The following is a 22,041-nucleotide window of genomic DNA, read 5'->3' on the forward strand; positions in this document are numbered from 1 at the left end:
ATGAATTATTGTATCTACTTGATTGATCTTGCTTGTATATGTTAACATGACTTGATGAGGCGAGTGTGTACTTCATCACACTAGCTCTCCTTTACTTGACTTGTTACTTGACTTACTTGAACTTGACTTGTATTGAACTTGAACTTGCATGTCGATTGGAGTGAATCTCATAGACAAATTTATACTTGTACTTGTGGAGACGCCCAAAACTCATTGGATAACCTTGCAACTCGAGCCAGCATGGGCTTGGTCGAGAAGCTTGATAAATCATAAGAAAATTGTAAAACTTTATCTTTTGAGATCTTGTTTGGCATACTCGAGTAGTGTTACCTTTTCTAATTGACGTGCGGGCCTGGTAGGAGGTGCAACAATGGATGGAATTGGGTGAAAGTGGAGTCTACGGATTTGATACTTGCTCGGTTGATGGAGAGTCAACGTGAGACATTTGGATCAAGGCCTTGGCCAAGCTGTGTGGAGTTAGCTCCTGAGAACTTCCGTATCCTTATTGATTGTGTTTTACCTTCCCTTGTGAATAACTTGAATTTGATGACTATTCATTTTGTATAAACTTTAGTGCTACTTGAACTTATTTGTTTGCATGCTTTTCTTGGCCTCACTTAGCGTTAGCTTACCCCTGTAGTTTGTTTTCCTTAACAGGAGCTCGGATGGAAAGATTTTTGGAGGAGCTGACTTGATTACCTTTTGATTAAAATTTGGATATATATGGTTTAGTCAATTTTTGGATGGTTGTATTTTGGAGAAATTTGATGTACTTTTGGAAACTTTGTGATGTAAGACTTGAATGAATATATAAGGAAGTGACTTCTCTTTATATTGACTTTTATTATTTGGTTGATCACCGTTAAGTTTAAACTTGATTCGTATTGAGTCCAAACGAGAATTAGGTAGGCGGCCTGTCGATACCCTAGGATTCGTCCTAAGGAGAAGTAGGGTCGTCACACTAATGCTTGCATCCAAAAGCAAACAGTGAGATAGAAGGAATATCTTAATTCTTTAGGACATCCGGTGATGGAGTTTTTCATGCGTCCGAAGTGTTACATTGATTATCAGTCGAAGTTAGCCCTTCATGATGTTTTATCTAGAAGAGTTATATTTGTTGGATTACATGTAGCGAAAGTTTTACGTAGTAAGTTGGATTCCAGTTATAAACTCTGAACTTGAAACCTGATGTTTGCATTGGTAAATGAAATGTCTATGTTTGGTTGGTGTTAAACTCCTATCCATGAGTCCATTGCTACAACTCAGTCTCAAATTTGTGAGGACCCGAAAATTTTCCGAATTTCTAGGCTTTATTTTATTTAATTGCACACTTTTATACCTTTTCTTTATTAGAAATTTCCCCAGATAATTTTTATGAGCAAATATAGTTTTTAAATCATTTTTCTAGTATAAGTTAGTTCATGTGAAATTAAGAGTGTAAATCGGACATGGGACCCGTTAGTGCGGAAAGTTCGGAAAAATTCGGCCCACTAGGTTAAGTTTTGGATACTGGGTTAAATTTATCGGGTGCTAAGAGATAATTAGAGGTTGTTATATGGATTGGTGTGAGAGGGAACAAAAGGATATGTATGCATTAAATAGGGTGACAAGTGTCACCATAAGATTTAATTCTTAAGTTTGACTACTATTCATTTTCTTACCAATTGACCAAATAAATAAAAAAAAAAAACTACCAAAAATTCACCATTTTCTCCTTCATCTTGGCCGACCTCTTCAAGCAACAAAAGAAAGAAAACTCTTCAAGTTTTGGCTTCAATCTTGCTTAAATCTACCAAATCAACCACTTAAACTTGCTTTTGTTCCATAAAACCTCTTAAATTAGTGTTGGTGAGGTGATTGGTGAAGTTGTTTGGAAAGCTAAGGTGACTAGTTGCTCTCTCTCTTGTGTTGCTAAGGTGAGTAGTGAAGGAACCCCTCTCCGCCATCTAATGATGTTTAATTCATGATTGGTGGTGGTATAAGATGCAATTTTATGGATTATATCTTGATTTTTGGTTGAATTGGTGAAGTTTTATAATTATTGGTGATATTTCTGTTTTCATATGAATATGATTATGTGGTCATGTATGATGATTGGAAATGATAGTTAAGGAAGCTAGAAGGTGGAAAAAGTGGTTAATTGCAAGCAATTTCTGTTTTGGAAAGAAAATTGGAAAGTTAGGGTTTCTTTGATTTACATTCTGCCTGACACTGTAGCTCATAGTTAGAGGACGAATTGGCCTTGGGTTAAAACATAAAAATTGTAGGGAATGATATTTTAGAGATGTATACAAAATTTCAGGTCAATCGGAGCAACGTAGCTTGTGAAAAGATGGAATTACCCTTGCTGCCCTGTTTCTACCCGAACTTGAGAATTGCTTCTGTGATTGGCTAATTTGATTGGGAATGCTTCTGATTTGGTTGTTGATGTCTTCTAAATAATTGTATCCTTGTATCTTAGCTTTCGGATGGCTTTGGAATCACTTGATTTGGACTTAGGTAGCCAGACTTATGATGTTTGAACCAGAATGCGGTTGGTGAACCTGTTTTTGCGGTTCTGGTTTAGTATATTGAATTTTTGATCTGATTGAACTAGAAACTGGACTGAGTAGTCTTCTTCAATATTGTATCACTATCTCTTAGATTCGAAACGGTGTATCTTTCACCTCCATCCGATAATCGTAGTGCCAATGGTGCCAAAACCGCAAAATGATGTCAAAAAACTGTTTTATGGTTTAGAGCTTAACTTTCATTTCCGGACTTTTCCCTAGTTTGAATTGTACTTGTACTACTTGGAGCTTACTCAATGGCTATTGAAATTAACTTGTTGGGTGTGTACCTTTGGGTTTGAATAAGAAAAATAATGAAGCCATAAATGGCTGGAAATAGGAAAATACAAAGGGCGTGCTGCCCAAACTTTCGCTCAAGGGCTAAGCTTTTATTTGAACTTGTATATTTTCGTTTGGCAAATACTATGCCCGTTTTCCATCTTAAAACATGATACCTTTTCCATTTGAACCTTCAAATGTTTCTTTACTACTTCATACCTAAATATCGAGGTATGACCTAAGGTTTTCTTAGTCAAGACATGTAGGCCATAATACCTACTTGCATGTATATTGATTTTGAACCACATAAACGATTCCGAAAATAATATTTCTGAGCCTATCTGGTTGGATTCCGACTTGACTTTGATTCAAGTGTTTTCTATTGGAACTGTTATAACCCTTTTTCGTTTGGTTTATGACACCCTAGTTGTTTCCGTCCACAGATCCAAATGGCTTTATTTTCACTTTAAAGTCACCTTTATCCATTTTACTCGTAACTAGTCGAGTTCCTTGATTCCACTTACTTGTTTTGCTAGATGAATTGTAATATTCTTTCTTGTTGAATCATAGGTTTTCTCGGTGACCGAGGGTAAGATTCGATAGGACATTTTGGACGTTATTTTGCATACTTCGGTGAGTGTTCCTTGTTTGTTATGTTTCTTGATTGTATGGCTTGTATATATGACTGATAACATGTTAAACGCTTTCAATGATTAGCCAAAACGAGTTTTCTAGGCGAGTGTGTACTTTATCGCACTCAGCCTAAATGATTGTGAAATTTTCAATGATTGAACGATTGAAATGTTACTTGTGCATGAATGTAAGCCTTTTGGCTGAACTGGCCACTGCCCCTTGTTACCGATCGACTCGAGCCAGAAGCGGACTCGGTCGGGCGATATGGTGACCTGGGTGAACTTTTGGTATACTCGAGTATTACCTTGTAGGTTGGTGGAGGTTGGTGGAGCCTGGCAAATGTCCAGGAGAGGGTGAATGAAATGAACGAACGAACGAGGGTTTTATGTATAAACGAAAAAATGCATTTTCAAATGAATGAAGGAAAGGGGAATGACAGGAGAACGAACGAACGAACGAATGAACGAACGAACGTATCCTTTTCATGTATGGTTTATTGTACATGTTGTAAATGTTTCTTGACTTATTGTTTGATTTATGGCTTGATTCTATGTTCGGAACCTCACTGAGCTTTTCGCTCATCCCTTTAGTTTTGTTTTCCTTAACAAGGGAAGGCGAACAACGGCGAGAGCTCTGTATCGACTGGCTAGGTCTAGTTTTGGTTCTCGCCCTAGTGTTTGGCACGGGCTGGTTGTATGGTGACTTGAGAACTTTTGTATTCTCGACGGTTGTACTTCTTTCTGAAATAGCAATGTATATAAGTTTTGTTTTAAGTTTTGGATCCTCGTTTTGCTCTTTCTTGTGGTTCTATTTCTGATTTGTGTGAGTGCACGACTGAGTCCCGGCGAGAGCTGGGCAGGCGGCCCGCCGAACCCTTTGTTTCGCCTTAGGGAAAGGTGGGGCCGTCACAAAATTTAAGTGAGGATTATTCATTTGTGATTAGTAAGGAAGGAATTTTGATGAGAAAGGGTGATACATGTTTAGTTTGGATAAGTAAGAGGAAATCCTGTAGAAGAGAGAACTCGAGTTTATTTTGCAAACAAAGTGTGAGAATTTCAAGGATAAAATTTTTTTTAAGGGGGGTAAGGATGTAAGGACCTAGAAAAAATTTGTCAATTTATTTAGTCTAAATACATGGTATTTTATTTATTTAGTCATCTATTTGTTTATTTATTGATTTGATAATGATTTTATTTTAAGGCTTTTATTAAATTTTACATGTGAAAATTTGTGTGTGGGGTAAAATGTAATTTTTCCTTTTTAGTAGGGTGTGAAAGGAACTTTTGAAAAAATGAGGGGGTTTAATGCAATAATAATTCTCCAGAAGGTGACATGTGTCACCATAAGAGCCAAGTCTCTTTCTTTGACTTTTGACCAAAGCTTTCTTACCATTTATCTTCCATTTCTTGCCTTAAGAAAAAATAAAACAAACTCAAGAGAAGGAGAGAGAGAAAGGCCGTGAGCAAAGAAAAAAAAAGGAGGAAAATTTCACCAAATTTTAGCTTCAATCTTGCTTGGATTTTGAGGGAAAAAGAAGAAAAAAACTTGGAGCTTCCATCAACCTTTGTTTGAAATTGAAAAAGGGAGAAGATTTGGGGGACAAGATTGAGTTTCATCTTGGTTGGAAGACCAAAGAAGTAAAATGCTAGAATGTTTTTCTTTCCTTTCTTTATGTTGAAATCAAGTTGGATTTTGGATTTAAGACATGATTTTATGGTGAATCTTGAAAGATTATGAGTTGATGATTATTATGCCTTATATTTGTATTCTAGGTTTTGATTATGCCTATGTTTATGGTGTGATTATGATGACTATTTTGTTGTGATTATGGCTACATATATGTCTATGGTTATGTTGGAGATGAAACTTTATGGTTGTACTAAGTATGTTTGGTTGAACTTGAGACAATTAGTTGGAGGAAAGTTGAAAATTTTGGAGAAAAATTTCTGGTTGCTGGCCGAATGGAAGGTCTGCCATTACAGCCTTCGTTTCAAAATTTTCTTGATGATTTAGGCTTGGTTTTGCTCAAAATACTTTATACTACTTTAACCTACAAGTGTGTACTGAAACTTGATCAAAATCATGCATTTTAAGTGGCTTAAACCTCACATTTTTGACCAAAAACCATGGCTGGAAATTTTCCCGTAGGAGACTCTGAGCGGTCTTGGGAAATCTATCATATGTTAGTGTAGAAAAATTCAAATTGAGTTCTACTTATTGCGTTTGAAACTAGATTCAGATTACTTTCTATCGTGAAAATTTCAGAATTTTTTTCAATTTCTATGAATATATTCCAAAGTTGACTGAATTTCCACACCTGCTCTATTTTTCTACTGGATGAAGAAGCAATTTGATAGTGGAATTTGACTGACTTATGGACAGAATCTTACAAATGTGGGAAATTGCACACCTTTAAATCTATTTTCCAATGGTATAAAGTTTATAAATTTTGGATTTAAGAAACTTGAGATATGATTTTTCAAATGGCATCGCGCAAAACTGGAGAAAATTCGGTTTTCCTAAAACTATTTTTGCTTTCATTTCCAACATCAAGTTGGGGTTGTTCAACCATCTTGAGATTGGTTTTATATTTGGAGTGTAGATAACTTGGTTGGTTTGGAGGTGATTTTCTTTTGAATAATGTGATTTGGGGTAGTGGATCTCATGGCACTTTATATATGTGATTTTATGACGTGGAAGTGAGGTCTGAAGTGCACACGAGGCGAACAATTGAACTTGTATTGTGGTGAGTGTTCTTTACATGTTTGTGGTTTAAATAACTGTGAAATGTTTGTACCAAATGTTAAATGTTTTTCAATGATTGTTAAAAGGATTTTTAATGGGCGAGTGCGTGCTTCATCACACTCGACCCAAACAAAAGTGAAATTTCAATGATTGAATGCTATTTGCGCATGACTGTAAGCCTTTGGCTAAATTGGGCCCTTGCCCTTCGTTGCTAGTCGACTCGAGCCAGTAAACAGACTCGGTCGGGTAGCTAGTGACCCTGGGACGATGTTTCTTATACTCGATTATTACCACGAAGTCTGGTGGAGAACTGGTCAGTGAATTCAATGCAATGAAATTAATGAATGAATGACATGAACACTGAACGAGTTTTCACTTACAAATGTTTTCTAATGCAGGAGAGATAAGAAAAATGGTTGGCGAATGAATGAATGAATGGCTCTAAGTGAGCATGTATCCTTTCAATGAATGAATGATTGATTCTTGAATGACTGTTTATTACTGTGCCAAGTGTGCAAAGTGCTAAGTGTAAATGTTCCCGTGTTTACCTACTTGTTTGCTTGTTCGGGAACCTTACTGAGTTTTTACCTCATCCCATTAGTTGTTTTCCTTACAGGGGTGAAGGCTGGCGCAAGTAGCCGTGATGTGAGGACCTGAATTTTCCTCATTTATAATTCTATTTTAATGGCTTAATTAATTATTTATTCACTCGTTTTCTCCGAATAATTTATTTTAACCATTTTAAATCCATTTATATGGAACAATGTCTCAATTATATTTTTAAACCGTCTCATTAGTAAATTTAATTTTCTAGGGGTTGTTTAGTGAAAAATAGCAAGTACACATTTTTCGAGACAATAATCGATACGAGAGTACAATAATCTTGGAGAATTGAGGACTCATGTTGTATTTATAAAATGGTTATTTTATAATTAATTACATTAGCAATAGTTAATTATATAATCATTATATGAATTTCCCGTAAATTTCGCCTTCTTGCGCACAAATTGGAATTTCGCGTATATCGAGTTGGAATGGTTAAACGGAGACTTAAGAAACTTATACTAGACTACTAAGAGTGAATAATTATAGTGTTAAAGGAAGTGCATTAGAAGTTTAATGCACAAGTGAAACAAACCCGAGAGGAAACGGGCACGAAACGCGCGCATACGCGTACTATTGAGAGTTGACTTTTGTGCCACATTAATGCCACAACTACCAAGCTTCTCCAAGAAGCTTCACCATCAACAAACCCTCACCTCTCTCATCTCTTACCTCTCATTTTCGTCCAGCCACCAAGAGGGAACAAATGGAAGGAAAAACTTCATCTTCTAGCGTCCATTCCACTCCCAAAACCTTCACAAATCATCACACAACTTCCACTTCACTTGGAGAGCAACTTCAGCTAAGGGAAAGGCATCATCTTGCTGGTTTTTCTTGGGTCTTGGAGGTGCAAAATTTCTGGTTTCATCTCAAAAACTGGGAGGTAATCATTTAATCTTCTAGTCTTGGTTTTAGTGGATGGATAAAACCAAGACTAGAAGATTAAATGATTACCTCCCAGTTTTTGAGATGAAACCAGAAAAATGTTGGAGTGGGCTCTATGAAATCCCACAATGGATATATTGGACTGATTTGGTGATTATAAGTGGTGTTTGTGTTAATTAAGTGGTAAACAAGGTGAGATTAATTGGAAAATTGAAACGAAAGCTGAGAAAAATTTTGATTGCTAGCTGACCAGTTCTGCCCCTGTTTTGCCGAGACCATTAGTGCACTTTTTTATGGTTAAATATGTTGTGTGGGTTGTGTGGAAAGTTTCCACAAAAAATCATCCAAATTGGTTGGCCAAAAGTTGAGATTTCGAAAATATAGCAAAACTGGAAATGTAACCAGAGCCTCTCTAGCAGTGGTTTTGTTTCGGCCATAACTCTTTGTTCCGATGTTGAAATCGAGTGTCTTTTATGGCATTAGAAACTAGACAATTCCAGTTTTCCAATGGTATAAAATGCATTTCCTGATTCCACTCGTGTGAGCCTTACCAACCCTGTAAAGTTGCCTGTTCTATTTCTCGTCTATACTGGAACCCTTGTTTTGACCTGTGAATTTATGCTCAAATATGAGCTAGTTGTGAACAGAATTTTAAAACAATTCCTTCTGAGAATTGTAACCTTATGAATGTAGTTTCCAACGCCACCAACCACACTCAATTCCGAGTTGAATTGAGTGAGTTGTGGCCGGATTTTAGAGCTGTCTTCGTGAAAGAAAACCCTAATTCTGGACTGATTTATAGTTAGTCTTGATTTGGGACTTGTTATTTGAAATCCTTGGTGTTAATCACCTATCAAACACATCTTGGATGTTTATTAGACCTTGTCTTTATAAATGAACCATGTTTGAGAAGATTTCATTGGCCAAATGTTTGAAAAAGGAAAACCGAAGTACAAGGCAGATTTGCCTTGGAACTTGGAACTTTAGTGGCTTTGTTAACTGACTTCCCGAATGAATTTTTATATGAAATTTGACAGAGGAATAGCCTTTATAAGGTAGAGTAATATTACCAAATTTGGTACCATTTCGAGTCTATTTCAATGCCCAACTGAAGTCCCAAAGTTCATGTTTCAAATCTGAAAATTCTTGTTCAGTGAGGAATTTTTAGCCAACTTTGAGGTGCTATATCTTGGCGCTCAAAACTTTGATTCTTGTTCTGTTTGTTTATTTTAAACTTTGATTGTAACTCTAATTTACTTTCAAATTGGAGAGGCTAGTTCGCATTTCATGAATTTTGTCGAATTTTCGAAAATTGCTGAAAACCAACTCCAAAGCTGTCTTGGGAGTTCAAATTAGAAAATTGAAGCCGAAATTTGAATGTCTTCAATTTGGAATCATGGAAAAGTGCCTTCTAGTAACTTTTAGTACTTTGGAAGTAGTTTTCAACGGTACCAAGTTTTTCAATTTTGGACTTAAAGAGAATGAGGTACTATTTTTCAAAATTGCTTGTCAAAACTGAAATTTCCGAACTTAAAGGAAATTGAGTTTTTAGAACTCACCTTTTTCCTTCAAGATTGCTTGACCATTTTACACTTGATTTCAAGATAAAAATTGAATTTTCCTTGTATTATTAAAACCCCACTTCGAGCCTCGATTTGCGAGAAATTAAGGCTCATTCTAGGATATCTTTTTAGATTGTACATGAGTGCAATCTTCCTTGGTAATTAGGGGTTTTAAGCAATAATGTGTAATAGTTAGTTATTATTTGCTCAGGCGCTCAAGGGGACCTTCAAGAGGAACTCGAAGCCAAAGTCTAAACACTTGTTTGAGCACTTACTTACTTGTTTTGAATAGGTGAGTGTTCCATATAGGAGTACGTGATTTGAATAGTTTTATGACGTATTTACTCCATGGTCATTATGTGTTTCACTGTTAAGTGCTACTGATAATTGCTTCTATGAACTTTTCCACCATTTTAAGGCGAGTGTGTACTTTATCGTACTCGATTTACTAAAATGATAAATGTCTTCAAATTAACCGTGAACTATTACCGTTTACAGTTAACCGTGATTACTTACCATTTACCGATTTACTTGATTACCTGCCTATTTGATTATCGTAAATTACATGTTCGTATGAAATTGCCGCATATTGCTTATGTGTTTAAGTGTTAAGTGTTATTGATAATTGCTCATATGAAATCAACCACCATTTTAAGGCGAGTGTATACTTTATCTCACTCGACCTACTAAAATGATAAATTTTTACCGTACACCAATTTACTTGATTACTTGTGCATGTTGTAAGCTCTAAGCTGAACTGGGCCCTGCCCTTGGTTACTAACCTATTCGAGCCAGGATTAGGCTTAGTCAGGTAGGTTGGAACCCTGGGACACCGTTTCGGTATACTCGAGTACTACCATTGGAGGGATAAGGTGATGGTTAGACAAACCGAGGGGACAAGGAGTTATAAGGTGAAGTTGACCGAAATGGTTCCACTGGAACACCGTATCCTTCAATATGTGTTTATTTCTGTATCATGAAAACTGTCTTATTGTACCGTGAAAATGATAAATGTCTTCAAATTAACCGTGAACTATTACCGTTTACAGTTAACCGTGATTACTTACCGTTTACCGATTTACTTGATTACCTGCCTATTTGATTATCGTAAATTACATGTTCGTATGAAATTGCCGCATATTGCTTATGTGTTTAAGTGTTAAGTGTTATTGATAATTGCTCATATGAAATCAACCACCATTTTAAGGCGAGTGTATACTTTATCTCACTCGACCTACTAAAATGATAAATTTTTACCGTACACCAATTTACTTGATTACTTGTGCATGTTGTAAGCTCTAAGCTGAACTGGGCCCTGCCCTTGGTTACTAACCTATTCGAGCCAGGATTAGGCTTAGTCAGGTAGGTTGGAACCCTGGGACACCGTTTCGGTATACTCGAGTACTACCATTGGAGGGATAAGGTGATGGTTAGACAAACCGAGGGGACAAGGAGTTATAAGGTGAAGTTGACCGAAATGGTTCCACTGGAACACCGTATCCTTCAATATGTGTTTATTTCTGTATCATGAAAACTGTCTTATTGTACATGTGCCAACGTGAAACCTTGAACCATGCTTATGTTATGATCAAATTACTCGTACAATGATAACTATCTCATGTTAAGGTGCCAAATATGTAACTTTGAACCATACATGTGGTATGCTCAAATTACTTGATTTATTAGAACTGCAAGAGTGTCTTGGAACCTCACTGGGCTGTGTAGCTCATTCCACGTTTTTGTTTTCCTTAACAGGGTTCGAGACCAAGAGTGCTCATGAATGGTACTAGATTGTTTTCTTTTGAAGACCTTAAGTCGTATTATAGCGGATGGTTGTAGTACATATTCTCTTGGATTGTATTAAGCTTGAAAGCTAACCAATTGTAAGCATGCAATATTTTGAAGTACTTTAATTAAATATTGAAGTTATTTGAAGTATTTCGAGCTTTTAAATTGTGGATTGTAGTGAGTTCTGGCGAGAGCTGGGCAAGCGTTCTGCGGATACCCTTTGGTTTACCTTAGGAAGAAATGAGGGCGTCACATGTGAACTAATGTGTGAATTGTTGGTTGGAAATGAAACTTTTATATTAATTTTGAGGCTTGAATGACTATTTCAAGAACGTTAGTGAGTGAGTCCTGGCGAGAGTTGGACAAACGGTCCACCAAACCCTTGGGTACGCCTTAGGGGGAGGTGGGGTCATCACAGAGTTTGGATGGAAAAGTTAAGAAAATAAGAGGAAGTGTTGCTGAAAATTTTTCCGCAAGATACTTTGAACAGTCTTGGAAAATCTGTTATATCTTGGTGTAGAAAAATTCAAATGGAGTTCCACTTATTGTATTTGAAACAAGATTCAGAGTGCATTCTACCGTGAAAATTTCAGAATTTTTCTCAATTCCTATGAATATCTATGATTTTCCAAACTTAACTGAATTTTCACACCTGCTCTGTGTTTCTACCTGATAAAGCAGCAAATTGAGACTGGAATTTGACTGATTTATGGACAAAATCTTACAAATGTGTATTCTGGAAAATTGTAGTCCTTTAAGTCTATTTTCCAATGATATAATGTTTATAAATTTTGGACTTAAGACGCTTGCGATATGATTTTTCAAACAATGTCGCGCAAAACTCTAGAAAATTCTATTTTCTAAAGTTGTTCTTGCTTCCATTTCCAACTTTAAGTTGGAGTTGTTAAACCATTTTGAGCTTGGTTTTATGAATGGAATTGAGGTTTTCTCACAATTTTATGCCTTTGAGTTGAATAGTGATCGTTATTTGTTCGAGGCCGAGTTTCCTTACTAGCCCTTAGCATTATTCGAAAGCATGTAGCACGAAATCCTTATTTGATGGTGTTAAAGATTTAGTATGGGATGGTAGGACTTTTGAAGAAGAATTCTAGCTATAACTTGGTACTTGGATGGTGAATTTGTGGCTTTTAGACCACTATGCCTTGTTAACCCGTAGATCACTATTTATACGTGAGTTTGCACTTAAAACTAGGGTGTCTTAAAGAACGAGTGACTTTTCTTCCCGAGTTGCTTGTTGAACGTTTTGACAAGAGTAAACGTTATTATATCACTTTACTATATCCTTGCCTCATTTGAAACCTTATTTTGTCCTGTTTAAATTTGTATTTTTGACTTTAACGTCAAAAGGTTTCCCTCGTGATTTGAGCAAGGATAGGTAATACTTTTGACTAAAAGCTTGCACTTGAGGGTTCGACTACTTTATTCAAATGTTTTAAAACAATGAACTTCTTTAGTTCACTTACCCTATGTATTTGATCATAGGTTTTGAAAGCGAACCCGCGGATCCTTTCACCGAGGAAAGTTAACTTTTCTAAATGCGGTGAGTGTTCCAACTGCATGTTCCCTACTCATTGTTGCTAGAAATTTGCTGGACACTTGACTTGACATTTCATAGGCGAGTGTATACTTTATCGCACTTGACCTAACTTGACTAAACACTTGATATCTCATTCATGCATGTACAAGTAACTTGATTTGCATGTGACCTGTATATTGACTCGAAATACTTGAAAATGTGATATGCTGGGCATTACTTGCGACTTGGTCATGGCTAGGCAAGTGTGTCCTTATTCACACTCGTCTTCCCCTTCTTAAATGATCTTGTACTTGCTTGAACTTGATTGACATGGACTTGCATTTGTGCTTGTGCTTGACTTGTTAGTGTTGAGCGGTAGCATATACCACACTCAATTCGAATGGGAGATGCCTCTCATCCCATCTCAGTACTTTTTGTGACGCCCCCATTTCTCCCTAAGGCGAACCAAAGGGTATCGGCGGGACGCCTACCCAACTCTTACCAGGACTCGGTACAATTCTCGTTCAAGCATAATATCACAATCACTAATAAGACAAGACAAAATAAGAAAGAGAAGTCTCTTTCATATATATAATATCCAATCTTACACCACAAGTTCAAAATACATCCGCAATTTCAACATATACAACTTTCCAAAAGATGTATAGACAATTACATTCCAAAATTCAAACCAAAAGAGCCATCAAGTAGACTTTTCCCATAATCCCTTCCAGTTCAGCTCCTGTTAAGGAAAACAAATCTAACGGGGTGAGCGGATGATCGTGAGGCCAAGAAAACATGCAAAACAAATAGTTCAAGTAGCAATGGCATTTAAGCAAGAATTAAAGCGGTAACATTCAAGCAATTCACAATTTTCAATTAAACACATTCAATGAGGATACAGGAGCTCTCAGGAGCTAAGTTCCACTTGCTTCGCCAAGCCTCGATCAAAAACCTTCCCACGATGACACTCCGTCAACCGGGTTGGCATTTAAGTTCATAAAACTCCACTTACACGTCAATTTCGTCCACCATACACCGCACCAGGCCCGAATTTCTATAAAAGGCACTACTACGCGAGTAGGCCAAGCACGATCTCTCAATAGATCAAGCTTGTGACGGCCTCACCTCCTCCTTGGGCGTACCCTAGGGTTCGGTGGGTCGCCTGCTCAGCTCTCGTCAGGACTCACTTACTCACATCAAATATAATAGATTACAACCTCAAGGGGAAAAGATATACTAGTTTCCAAACTTGAAACATACATGTACATTCATTTCTGTTTCAAATATTCGTACAATCCCACATATATCAAAAGATGTGAGTTTCAGATACATTCAGTCTTAATCGAGCACTAGCGCGAGTACAATGGTAAAATTCAAAAACTACTAGACTATGCTAGCCTGTACCAGTCTCAAGCCTCGCTCGTACCTCCTATAAGGAAAACAAATGGCGTGGAATGAGCTAAAAGCCCAGTGAGGTTCCAAATAGCAAGTTGACCATTATTGAAAAGTACAAATATCACGTAGCAAAATAGTGAGCATAACAAGTTCATGAAAGTGAACAATAACACTTCAAATAGCAAATGTCAAAATGAGCGAGTGAAAACTCTTTTTGTTTTCCAAAAGGACAATAACACTTCGAATAACAATCAATGTATAAGGCTACAGATTGCTCTCAGGAACCAAATTTCCATTTCTTCACCAGAGCTTGATCAAGTATTAGTTGACACTCCGTCAACTTTCAAGTAAAATAACTAGTCCAGTAGTACAGCACTTAACTCCAATCTCCGTCCACCAACCAAACCTCTTACCGGGTCCAAACTCCACAATAAACACTGGTGGCAATACTCGAGTATACCGATTAGTCGAGGAGATAACACTCCACTCGACAACACTAGATACCCATGGTTCGTTATCTAATCGACCAAGCCTTTGCCGGCTCGACTCGATTAAATAGCCAGTGGGGTTTGGATCCCCAAGAAGTCAATGAGATAACATCTCCAATCGATTGAATCAAAATAAAAGTACGGAGATAGGAATGATAGGTACCTCCCACTCACATTGAGTGTGGTACATGCTGCCGCTCAGCACTTATAAATCAAGTACAAGTATATCAAGTCAATTGCAACAATAAACAAGTATATATCATATTAGAGCAAGTGCAATGAAATACACTCTTGCCCGAATTACATATCATTTGATCACATTGGTCAAGTATTGAAAACAAGTGTCAAGTTCAATCAAGTATTTGGAAGCACTCACAAAAGGTCTAGTGCCTCTCAAAAGTCACGTTCAGGTCCAACTCCTTGGTTAGAGTCCAAATCTGTGATAAAATATCATTTACGAATGTAAAACTCTCTAGAGTTTGAAACATAGGAGTTTCGTTTCAAGAAAATGAAGTAAATGCAACTCGTTTAAGTAGTATTCAAGATACTTATCAAATTCTGAAAAATTCATGCTCGCTCGTTTAGTTATGATCAAGAAATGGTTTTGATTTTAGAAGTTACACTTGGTATCAAAGATCGGGAAAATCGCATTTTGAAAGGGTCGCTACTTTCACTTTTCAAGGGTACGAGTTCCGGCAAAATTTTAGCTTATATACCCTGACTAAAGAAAACTCGAATACCATAGGCGATCCAAGTCCAACTTGACCTCAAATCGTCGCTCAAGTCGCAGGTACATATGCCTAACTCTTGAGTGAAAATTTAGGCTGCACGCCCTTTGTGTTTACCTATTTTCCAGCCATTTATGGCTTCATTATTTTTCTCAATCAGCCCCAAAATCACACACAAATAATGTTACCACCATAGCCCTTCAATTAGGCTCCAAAATAATCCAATTGCAACACAAGTCTTAACAAGGCAACCGGAAATCAATTTTAAAGGCAAATAGCTAAATGGCAGATTTGATGTCTCTTAGCGTATTGGTCAAAACCGAAGTTACGCTTATTAGATTGGGGTAAAATTTATACCGTTTTGAAGCTAAGACAAAGGGCTACAACTTTGATCAAGACAACTCAACCCAATTCACAGTTTATCTAGGTCGAATCTACAAATTACAGAACTAGAAGTTCATGACCAGGAGGGTTGTCAATACTGAATTCAAATGGCAATAACTCAGGCTACACAATTCCGTTTGAGGTGTTTTTGGTTGCGTTGGAAAGCTAAAAATAGGGTTAAAACTTTTATGTTTTGACCAAAGGCTGATTTGAAATGGATCAAGGTGAAAACATGCAGCCAGAATGATGAAATGTCAAAACTATCCGCAAAACTATACCTATGGTAGTCAAGGGTATTTTTGTCATTTCACATGCTACAGTACTCTGATTGAGCTGAAATTTTACAGGAAGATATAAAAAATCATTTTCCACAACTTTCATGTTTTGAGTTAAGCCCAATTCGGGCTCTATCATGGCCGAATGAAACTGGTCAGAACAGGGTAGTACAAAAACTTAAAGCTTGAATTAATGCATTCAAGTGATAATCTTCTTATTCATGTATAAAACCACTACTACCACTCCCTATCTAAGCTTATTCACATCATATTCTAGATAAATAACACTAATAAAAATAGAAAATTACAAACCCTAGCTGAAAATTATAAGTTAATAAGCCAAACCATGAGATCTTCCACACAATCCACCACAATTAAGCCATGCTTTGCTTAAATTGCAAAATAAGAAAGAAACAAGGGAGGTTTCAAGTATAATACCTCAAAATCTCCAAAATAACTTGTGATACAAGAACTTTCTTCCTCCCAAAAGTTCCACCAAGCTCACCTCCAAGTTTTCCCAACGATTGATCGGAGTAGAATCAAGTTTTACGGTAATTTTCTCAAGAATCAAGCAAGCTTTCAAGTTGGAAAAATGGAAAATTTTCTCTCTTCTCTTTTTGCTCTCCTAAGTCATGACCAAACATGAAGAAAATGAGGTATTTTTGGTTCTATTTTATAAGATGAAAACTAAGGATAGTCTTGGTCAAAGGTCTTGGTCAAGACCTTGTTGGATTTTTGACAAATGGCTTAATTACAAATATTTCCACCAAAATATCTCTCTTTTTCTTAGTCAATAATGGTGGCTGACGTAAGGGCTAATTAAGAGCTAATTAGCTCAACTAAAACAAGGAGATTAAGGTAATAAAGTAGTATTCAAGTGATGCACTCAATCGGTAACAAATGGTACACATCGGTTCAACCCGTTTTTCCTTATTTCGCACGTACTAGGGCTTTCACTTACAATTTAATAACTTATTATTATTACTTCTAATCATACACTTAATATCATCTAAAACTCACTCTAAATCACTAAATTTGATACACACTCCGTACTGAATTATTACACTACGAAAAGACGAAAAACCCTAGTTTACCTTAACGATGAAAATAAAGGGAAAATCCTTGGTTCTATGATTAATTGTAACTATTGAGAAAGTGAATGAGTAGTAAAGCTATTGTAAAATAATGGATTCCAAATAAAAGGGAATTTTTAAGAAATTATGAGGGATTTTACAAGTCTTTCAATCACACTACAAAAATGCACACAAAAACACACACCAAAACCCTAGTATGCACAAAAACCCTAATTTATGCCCTTCCTTTAGAAAAATTATAACTTGAGTTATAAATATAAAAAATTTATATAACTTGGCTTGTTAAAAAGCTAGACTTCAACTACTAAGAATCTTTAGAAGACACCTCAAAGAGATTTAGTTCATAAGTTGGTCCAAATTGAGTCATAAGCTACTACAACATTCCTATGTTTACTTGTGCATGGCAGAATTTTCAGTCAAATTTGCCAATTTCCTAGAATTTATAGACATTGTGTGACAGCCCCACCTCTCCCTAAGGCGAACCAGAGGGTTCGGCGGGCCGCCTGCCCAGCTCTCGCCGGGACTCAGTCGCTCACTACAGTCCTCAAACAAATATAAGATAAATCTCAAATATTACATCAAATTCTCCAATAAATAATTACATATCAAAAGCGAAGCGGAAATAATTCCCAACTATACATAAAATGATTTCCAAATCCAAATTGTACAAAACATAGGCCATCCAGACACGTGAATAAGCACAACAAGTCCTTCATTCGCTTTGAGCCCTGTGGAGGGTAATAAAATATTTTTGGGATGAACTAGAAGCTCAGCGAGTAACCAGTAAAATCATTAAACAAATATATTTCACAATGTTGCATTTCGATCATTTCGATGATGTCATGATTCAGAGATCAAATGTTCATTTAGTGCTCTCGTGAGCCAGGGAAATCATAGCACTTGAACACCCAACGCTCAAATAGATCATTTAACATTAACATTAACATTAAGAGGGAGCCCCTTTTTGAGCTCCAAATAAACATGAACATGAACCATAAACAGAGTGGAGACGTTGGTGTCCAGCACAAGACTTTCCCAGAACTCATTGAAGCCAAATCATGTCATGAACTCACATGCAAGAACGCATGATATGCAATCGAGTACATAATGCAAGAAACATTTCACAAGTACTTTGGAAATAGTTTAGGGTCACTCACCTCCATGGCTCAGAAACCATCCATCATATATCATTGCCTTGCTCAAACCCAAGTCTTAGATCACAAACTCAATGCAAACAAATCCTTTAAAAGTTCGGACAGCACTTCCCTTGAATTTACTAACTTTTCCAGCCATCACGGCTTCATTATATTTCTCATTCAAACCCAAAGGTACACACACAATAATAAGTTCATCCAATAGCCATTCAGCAAGCTCCAATAGTACTAGTACAAGTCAAGCTAGGGAAAAGTCCGGAAATGAAAGTTAAGCTCAAAACCAGAAAAACAGTTTTGACGTCATTTTGCGGTAATGGCACCAAAGGTACTACGATGGTCGGATGAAGGTGAAAGATACACCGTTTCGAAGCTAAGAGATAGGGCTACAATATTACAGAAGGTCACTCAAGCCAGTTTCGAGTGTAACCAGGTCAAAAATGCAAGATACTACACCAAAAACGTAAAACAGATTCACCAAAACGTATTCTAGCGGAAACATCATAACTCAGGCTCTACAAGTCCAAATCCAGAAATTCCAAAACCAGATGAAATCTAAGAAACAGGGATAAATTTCATCAGAAGGCCTCAACAACCAATTCGGAAGAAATTCCAGCCAAAACAACCAATTACAGGCGCAATTCTTACATTCGGGTAAAACCAGAACAGCAATAGTAATTTCGACTTATCTCATTCTACACTACTCCGATTGACCTGAAATTTTGTAGGAACCTCTATAATGTCATTCCCTACAACTTTCATGTTTTAAGCCAAGGCCAATTCGGCCTCTATCTATGAGCTAAAAATTCGGACAGAATGAAGAACATTGAAACCTAGTTTTCCACTTTTCCTTCCAAAACAGAAATTGATTGTAATTAATCACTTTTTCCACCTCCTAGAGTTATTAAACATCATTTCCAATCATCATACATGACCCCATAATCATATCCATATGAAAACAGAAAAATCCCCAAAAATTATAAAACTTCACCAATTCAACCAAAATCAAGATATAATCCATAAAAGTGCATCTTATACCACCACCAATCATGAATTGAACATCAATTAAGGGAGGAGAGTGGTTCTTCACAACTCACCTTAGCCATACAAGAGATAGAGCAACAAATCACCTTAGCTTTCCAAACAACTCCACAACACCTCAAGACCACTTAGCAAAGAGATTTTATGGAATGATTTGGAGTTTTATTGGTTGGATTTGAAGATTGAGCAAGAAATAGAAGGAAGAAATTGAGAGCTTTTCTTTCTTGAGCAAGAACATTCGGCCAAGAAGCTTACAAAATGAAGCTTATTTTGATCAATTTTTTGTATTTATTTGGTAAAGGTAAAGGTAAAGTCAAATGGTCAAAGTCCAAGATTAAATCACAAGGTGACACTTGTCACCTTTTGGTTCAAAACTTATCTTTTTGTCTCTCCAATACAAATATCTTAACACTTTGTAAAATAATATCACTTAATACAAAATCCAACAAGTTGTCAAAAATATATTGCGTTTACCGCACTTGCGGGTCCCACGTTCAAAATACGCTCTTAATTTCTCAAAAACTAACCGATACTAGAAAAATCATTTTCAAACTATCTTTGCTCATAAACTTTATCTGGGGAATTTTTCTCATAAAGAAAATGTAGAAAAGGCGGGCGATTAAATAAAATAAACCCTAGAAAATTAGAAAATTTCCGGGTTCTCACACTCATACTTTTCGGGGTGTCACACATTGAATCAAACTCTAAATTTTTCATCGTATGAAGCCCTCTGAGTCTAGTTTCAAACGCAACAAACGGAACTCAATTCCGACTTTCCTATACGAAGTTATAGCCAATTTCCCAAACCTACGCAGAGCCTCCTACGAAAATTTCTAGATTTTCTAACAACTTGAGATTATGGAACTTTTCTTAACAAAATTCACTCCCTTGACTTAAATTCAACCATTAAAGCAACCAAGAATCAAAGGCAAGCGAGTTCACATAAGGGTTATAAAGACAAGTGAATTTTCGAGGTCTCACAAAGCTTACAATTATCTCATGGTTCACCAAGCTCCTCGACCAAGCCCTTGCTGGCTCGAGTCGCAAGGTTGGCCAATTGAGATTTGGGTGTCCCTCAGTTCAGTTCAGTTAGGTCGAGGAGATTCACTCCAACGACATGCAAGCAGTTCAATTATAAGTCGAGGAGATTCACTCCAACGACATGCAAGCAGTTCAGTTACAATTCAGTTACAAGCAATTCAGTTCAGTTGTTCAATTAGTTAAAAGAGAATGGGTGTGATAAAGTACACACTCGACTCAATAGTCATAAACCATTCAGTCCATAAGAAGCAATTCACATAATTGCAACAAATCATGCACTTGACACTCACCAATCAAAGTAGGGAGGAAGTGCTCAAACAACTTTTAGGCATCCGCTTCGAGATCCTCTTGAAGGCCCCCTTGAGCACCTGAACAAATAATGATTTACTATCACACACTATCACTAATAAACCCCTTGTTAACAAGGAAGATTGTACACTTGCACACTACTAAGAAAATATCATGGAAGAGAGCCTTAATTACTCGTAAATCGAGGTTCAAAAGTGGAGTTTAATAACACAAGGAAAAAATGATTTCCTTCATGAAATCAAGTTTAAAACGGTCATCCAATATCGAAAGATAGGGAAGAGTTTCCAAAACTCATTTCCCATCGAGTCGGAAAGATTTCAATTTTGCACGTCAAATTTAGAAAAATCAGAACTTGCGCTCAGTAGGTCCAAAATTGGAAAAATTTATACCGTTGGAATCTTGGTTCAAAGTACTAAAATTTAAGACACTTTTCAAAGACTCTAAACAAAAGGCAATCAAATTTCAGCTCAAAGTGGCTGACTTGAGCATACAAGACAGTTTCGGTCATGTTTTTTGGCAAAGTTTGGAAATTCGACAAAATTCACAGAAAGTGAACTAGCCTCTAAAATTCGCAACATTATTAGAGTTCCAATCAAGGTTTTAAACACAATAAACGAAACTAGATTCAGAATTTTGGGCATTGAAAGATAGTAGCTCAAAATTGGCTGAAAATTACTCACTGATCAAGAATTTCCAGATTTGAAAGGCAAATTTTGGTACTTCAGTTGGGTGTCGAAATGGTCTTAGAATAACACAAAATTTGGTACACACAATATTTCATATGAGTACTACTCCTCTATAAAATTTCACATAAAAATTCGTACGGGAAGGCTGTTAACAAAACTACCAAAATTCAAGAAATTTCCAAGACAAATCTGTCTTCTTGCTTTCTTTTCCTTTTCAAACACTTTGCACCATGAAATCAGTCCAATTTTGGTTAATTTGTGAAACCAAAGTCCAAGAAACATTTCAAAAACAATTGATAGTTGGTTGACATCAAAATTTTCAAAGCAAAGCATCTAACAAACAACCAAATCAGTTGGCCAGCAAAAAGTAAGGTTTTCCAGCTCTACTGCAGTTTACAAATTGTACCATATCTCACTCAATAAAACTTGGAATTGAGAATGGTTAATGGCGTTGGAAATTAGATTCAAAAGGCTACATTTCATCATGAGAAGTTGTTTTGAAAATCAGTTCATAGGTAGCTCGAATTCAAGCGACAAGTCGCAGCTTCCCACTGCTATTCGAACAGAATAGCAGAACAGAACAGAAAAATTTGGTGAACCACTACGGATCACTCAATTCGAACTAGATGGTGAATTTTATACCGTTGGAAAGCTACAAATGTCTAGTTTCAAATGCCACAAATGAAACTTGATTTCAACTTTTGTACAAAGAGATATGTTCAATTAAAGAGACACTATTTATCAACCCAGAACATGTTTTCCAGTTTTCTGAAATTTTGGAAATCTCATGTTTTGCTCAACCAGTTCAAATGATTTTTGGTAGAATCTTTCTACACACCATATACAACATATATATATATATATC

The sequence above is a fragment of the Coffea eugenioides genome, chromosome 2 (genome assembly GCF_003713205.1).
Source record: "Coffea eugenioides isolate CCC68of chromosome 2, Ceug_1.0, whole genome shotgun sequence".
In the NCBI taxonomy this organism is placed as follows: Eukaryota; Viridiplantae; Streptophyta; class Magnoliopsida; order Gentianales; family Rubiaceae; genus Coffea; species Coffea eugenioides.